This window comes from Coenobita brevimanus, chromosome 39, assembly GCF_032717465.1.
Source record: "Coenobita brevimanus isolate Jiangsu-jjx chromosome 39, ASM3271746v2, whole genome shotgun sequence".
In the NCBI taxonomy this organism is placed as follows: domain Eukaryota; kingdom Metazoa; phylum Arthropoda; class Malacostraca; order Decapoda; family Coenobitidae; genus Coenobita; species Coenobita brevimanus.
In genome coordinates, this window is record NC_136992.1 from 22,176,106 (window position 1) to 22,182,508 (window position 6,403).

General features: G+C 45.6%; 1 pseudogene; it reads left to right on the top strand.

The window, feature by feature from the left end:
* Positions 1 to 546: 546 nt before the first annotated feature.
* On the top strand, positions 547 to 3,803 carry LOC145396816 (uncharacterized; annotated as a pseudogene).
* Positions 3,804 to 6,403: the final 2,600 nt, after the last annotated feature.

A 6,403-nucleotide genomic window follows, 5' to 3' on the forward strand; every position in this document is an offset into this window, starting at 1 on the left:
ATGCAGTGCCTGTTACACCAACCTCTATGAGCCTGGAACCGCTCTGGTTTGGGTAACTGTTGTAGTGCACCAGCGCGGATATTGGGTCTTTGGGAGATAAATGGGCTTGTGTAAAGTATGTTATGAGACATAGGTGATTAGTGAACAAAGGAAAGTGATTTTTATGTTGGTTGAATACAGTGGCAGGTATTGGGTTTGGGGGAGATATGTGAACTTGCGTATGCTATGAGACAGAAAAAAGATACTCTTTATTATTTTATAAGTAAACTGTGGTTATAAACAATGTTTCCTTGCGCCCTAGAGGGAGGAACTATTTTTGATTGTCATCTGTCACTCGCGGTGTGTACAGGCGGGCCTTGGAGCTGGGAAGGCAGCCTTTTGACTCATTACAGAATTGGTAGTAGAGCGTAGTTAGTCACCCCCTTTTGGGTACTGTTTTGACAACTCTTGCTTGGGTCAAGTGTAAAGCAGAAAACAGGTGGGTTTAAGTGTTTGTGACGTGGGTAAGTTCTGGAGTGCTGATTTGTTTGTGAAGTGGGGAGAGTCATGGAGAAAGTTTTGCATGTATCAGGGGAGGAGGATACATATTCTGTGAAGTCCATGGAAATGGAGAAGGACAACCAGGGTGCTGCGGGTGGTGAATCTGACACTGTGAGTGACCTCCTTAATGCCAGCAGGCAGTTAGTGGTAGCTGTGACAAAATTAGTACAGGAAGTGGCTCATAGTAAGCAGCCACGGGGAATTGTGTTTAGTAGGTAGGCACATACTATTCCAAAGGTTAATGAATTAGATGAGTGGGTGAGGGATGTTGATGAGAGTGGAATTCAGGTAGGGCTGCAAGGAGAGGAGGCAGTTAAATACTTATGTGGATTTTTAGAAAAGGAGAGCATTGACAAGGGTTAGGAACAGTAAAGTAAAGTCTGTCACAGAGTTCTTTGCTTGCCCGCAAAATACTTTTTTGTCAGAAGTATAGTTATCTGGAATTAGAAAAACAGTTGCATACTCGTGTTCAACAACAGCATGAAGGTGTGTGGGAGTTTGCTGATGTGCTGTGTGAAACTGAGAAGAAAATGGAGAGAGCTCCAACATACTTGACCTCTTCCTCACAACTAATCCTTCTGCTTACTCTGTTAATCTTTTCTCTCCGTTGGGCTCCTCCGATCACAACCTTATTACCTTAACCTGTCCTATCACTCTGGTACGGCCTGTGGACCCTCCAGGGAAACGTCGTCTGTGGCATTTTGGAGCCGCGGCCTGGGAGGCCCTCAGGCAGTACTTCCTTGATTTTCCCTGGAATGATTATTGCTTCCATGGCCGGGAGCCATCTGAGTGTGCCTTGTGCATTACGGAGGTTATTCTCTCGGGCATGGAAGCATACATTCCTTTCTCATATCCTTTGACTAACGCAAGAAAGCCTTAGTTTAATCACGCTTGTTCTAATGTTGTCCGCAACAAGGAGAGGGCCTACAAAAGGTACCGGAGCCAACCCACCCCTGAATCACATCATCTTTACGTTTCTGCCCGGAATCGTGCTAAGTCTGTTCTTCGCTCTACTAAAAATAATTTCATCCATACTAAATGCTCTCAACTCTCCAACTCGAATTCTTCCCGCTTCTTCTGGCACCTTGCCAAAAATCTTTCTAACAACTTTACCTCATCATCCTTCCCTCCTCTTTTCTACTCTGATGGTTCTGTAGCTATTTCTTCTACTGATAAAGCAGATCTCTTCACACAGACTTTCTCCTCCAATTCCACCTTAGACGATTCCGGTGCTGTTCCTCCATCACTTCCCCCCCTCTGACTTCCTCAGGGCTGACATTAAAATTTCTTCAGTTGATGTATTTTCTGCCATCACTGGCCTCAGTACTAACAAGGCATATTGCCTGATGGAGTCTCTCCTGTTGTTCTCAAGAACTGTGCTTCTGTGCTTACACCCTGGCTGGGCAAACTCTTTCGCCTTTGTCTGTCAACTTGTACCTTTCCTTCTTGCTGGAAGTTTGCTATCATTCAGCCAGTCCCAAAGAAGAGTGACCACTCCCAACCCTCCAACTATCGTCCAATTGCTTTAACGTCCTGTATTTCAAAAGTTTTCGAGTCAATTCTCAATAGAAAAATTTTAAGGCATCTTTCCTATCACAACCTTCTTTCCAATCGTCAGTACAGGTTCCGTCAGGGATGCTCCACTGGCGATCTTCTCACCTACCTTTCGGACTCCTGGTTATCCTCCTTTCGGGACTTTGGCGAAAGCTTTGCCATTGCACTTGACATCTCAAAGGCTTTCGATCGAGTCTGGCATAAATCTTTAATTTCCAAACTGCCCTCTGACGGTTTCTATCCTTCTATCTGTGCCTTCATCGCTAGCTTCCTTTCTGGTCGTTCTATAGCCGCTGTTGTAGACGGCCATTGTTCTTCTCCTAGATCTATCAACAGTGGTGTTCCTCAGGGCTCTGTCCTATCACCAACTCTCTTCCTTTTATTCATCAATGGTCTTCTAAGCTGTACATCTAACCCTATCCACTCATACGCTGATGACTCCACCCTTCACCTTTCCATTCGGTTCCCACAACGCCCATCTCAACAGTTACTTCAACAAACAAGGGATGAGGCTATGGCACACCTAATGTCTGACTTGGCTCGTATCTCTGACTGGGGTAAAAATAATATGGTTGTTTTTAATGAATCAAAGACTCAGTTTTTATACCTATCAACCTGACAAAATCTTCCACAGGTATACCCATTAATGTTTAATAATATTCAGCTTAATCCTGCATCATCCTTCAACATGCTTGGGGTTTCATTTACTTGGGACTTATCTTGGAAAGATCATAATACATATCTTGTAAAATCTGCTTCCAAGAGATTGGGTGTGCTAAGCCGACTCCGCTCCTTCTTTACCCCTGCACAATTGTTGACTCTATACATGGGTTTTATCCGCCCTTGTGTGGAGTACAACTCTCATGTGTGGGGAGGCTCCCCACATACAGCTCTTCTCAATAGGGTGGAGTCAAAGGCTTTTTGTCTCATTAACTCTCCTCCTCTTACTGACTCCCTTCAACCTCTGTCTCTTCGCCACACTGTTGCATCTTTATCTCTTTTTTATCGCTACTTTAATGGTCACTGCTCCTCTGAACTGTCTGCATGCATTCCTCCACCTCTACGACGGGCGCGTAGCACCCGTCTGGCAGCAAACTCTCATCCCTTTTCTGTCCAACTCTCTAATGCAAGAGTTAACCATTACTCCCAGTCTTTCATTTATGCAACAGGTCAGCTCTGGAACTGTCTCCCTCTGTCTGTGTTTCCTGCTGCCTAAGATCTCCAGTCTTTCAAACACAGTGTGTCCAGGCATCTCAAAATGATCAGATCTTGAATTTGGCTCTCTATTGTATTTTGTTTTTCTCTTGGAGGGAAGTGTTACTGCAGGTTCATGGCCTTTGGTTCCTTCTTCCTCGCATAAAAAAAAAAAAAAAAGAAGGCAGGAAGATAGGCAGTGGCTATTGTACACCTGGTTCTGTTGGAACTTCAGAGACAGAAATATTGGAGAGAAGCTGCAAAAGTGGTAAGAAAAGCAGTCACGGGTGCAGTGGGAAGACTTAGTACAGCATGCAGCAGACAAAGTATGCGAGGCTTAGCAGATCTGTTGAGAGGAGGTGGAAATAAACAGCGGAGGGAAACCAGAAAAGGTTGTGAGGAGTACTTAGTCTTCATCACCATGCTCATTGAGTGGACAGCAAGGACGCCTGGGCTGTCAGTGTGAGCTGTTCAAGGATTTTTTGGCCAGGGTGTCGGCAAACGGGAATCCTTGAGGCCCATGGGCCAGTTCTCAAAGGTTACTACTTCAGGCCCCCATCAGATGGCTCATGTTAGGACTTTAATGAAGGGCACTGACGAAACAGGTGATGACAGAGAGAAGGAATTTAAGCTGTTTGGAAAGACCTTGGTAGTTGAGGTGTTGGTGCATGGTATGTCAGCTGGGGCTATGGCTGATTCATGTACTGAGGTAATCTTGATGACGGAGGAATGGTACAAGAAGCATCTCCTCCCACAACAGGCTGTGATTTTTGGGGTGAACATTCACATCACAGATGCATATGGAATGGAGATTCCATGTTTGGGTTATGTTCAGGTGATTGTGGAGGTTGAGGGGAGAGTTGTTAAGGATTGTGGACTCTTTGTAAAACGCAGTGCTGGGAAGTTTGGAGTGGTTCAAGGGACTCATTTGCCATTGCTGCTGGGGATGAATGTTTTGGCAGAATTGGTGACTGGATGGTAGCACACGGGAGGCCGGACACTACAGATGGATTGGGTAAGAAGTGGGGAAGGTGCGTTCATGCAGTAGAGGCTAGATTGAGCATGCTGCAACAGCCACTGCGATGGGCTGTAGTGCAGCAGCGTCAAGATTTGGTGGTTCCTGTTGGTACCAGAAGGGTGCTGAAAGTGTCTGTGGGAAGCTTGTGTAAAGTGGATGTGGACAGTGTGTTAATGGAACCCCTAGAGCCTGCTGATGGTTACTGGGTGCCCGAAGGTGTGTACATGTTTCCCAGTTATACGGAGTGGTTAATGGAGAAGGATGGGTGCCAGTGGGCAGCTTGGGGAAAATCGATGTGTGGCTCAGACCACAATGGAAAGTGGCCAAGGTGTTCCATGGGTGGGAGGTCACAGTTGGACTGGTTCATGGACACACAACGGCAGAGCCTGTATCCCCAGAAGTAACTCGGGAGTTCAGGAAACAGTTAGGGGTGCATGTGGATAAAAGTCAAGCTGATCCAGTGCAGTTGGAGAAGCTGGATAGGCTGCTTTATGAGTATCAGAGTGTATTTGCAAAGAATAAGCAGGATTTAGGGTGTGCTACAGGAGTGGAGCATGAAATTCATCTCCGTAGTAAGGTGCCCATTGGACTGCCATACAGACATTTGCCTCCCTTTTGTATCACTGAAGTGAAGGCTTACGTGACGAGATTTCTGGAGCAAGGGGTGATAGGGGAGAGTGTGAGCCCTTATGCAGCCCTTATAGTGCTGGTGAGGAAAAAAGACAGATCATTGAGACTTTGTGCAGACAACCAGAGGTTGAATAATGTTACCATGAAAGATGCTTTCCCATTGCCAAGAGTGCAGGACACGCTAGATGCATTGGCTGGGGCACCGTTTTTTCCTCATTTGATTTAGCAGCAGGCTCCTCCGATCACAACCTTAGTACCATAACCTGTCCTATCACTCCAGTACGGCCTGTGGACCCTCCAAAGAAATGTCGACTGTGGCACTTTGGAGCTGCAGATGTGGAGGCCCTCAGGCAGTACTTCTTTGATTTTCCCTGGAATGATTATTGCTTCCATGGCCAGGAGCTATCTGAGTGTGCCTTGCGCATTACGGAGGTTATTCTCTCGGGCATGGAAGCATGCATTCCTTTCTCGTATCCTTTGAATAATGCAATTAAGCCTTGGTTTAACCATGCTTGTTCTAATGCTGTGTGCAGCAAGGAGAGGGCCTATAAAAGATACCAGAGCCAACCCACCCCTGAATCACATCATTGATACGTTTCTGCCCGGAATCGTGCTAAGTCTGTTCTTTGCACTGCTAAAATTAATTTCATCTGTACCAAATGCTCTCAACTCTCCCACTCGAATTCTTCCCGCTCCTTCTGGCACCTTGCCAAAAACCTTTCCAACACCTTTCATCATCTTTCCCTCCTCTTTTCTACTCTGATGACTCTGTAGCTATTTTTCCTACTGATAAAGCAGATCTCTTTGTTCAGACTTTCTCCTTCAATTCCATCTTAGATGATTCCGGTGCTGTTGCTCCATCACTTCCCCCCCTCTGACTTCCTCATGGCAGACATTAAAATTTCATCAGCTGATGTATTTTCTGCCATCACTGGCCTCAGTACTAACAAGGCATATGGGACTGATGGAGTTCTTCCTGTTGTCCTCAAGAAAAGTGCTTCTGTGCCTACACCCTGCCTAGGTAAACTCTTTCGCCTTTGTCTTTCAACTTGTGCCTTTCCTTCTCGTTGGAAGTTTGCTCTCATTCAGCCAGTCCCAAAGAAGGGTGACCATTCCCAACAATATGACTATCGTCCAATTGCTTTAACATCCTGTGTCTCAAAAGTTTTCGAGTCAATTCTCAGTAGAAAAATTTTAAAGCATCTTTCCTATCACAACCTTCTTTCTGATCGTCAGTATGGGTTCTGTCAAGGAGGCTACACTGGAGATCGTTTCACCTACCTTTCAGACTCCTGGTCATCCTCCTTTCTGGGCTTTGGCGAAAGCTTTGCCATTGCACTTGACATCTCAAAGGCTTTCGATAGAGTCTGGCATAAATCTTTAATTTCCAAACTGCCCTCTTACAGTTTCTATCCTTCTATCTGTGCCTTCATCTACAGCTTCCTTTCTGGTCATTCTATAGGCCTA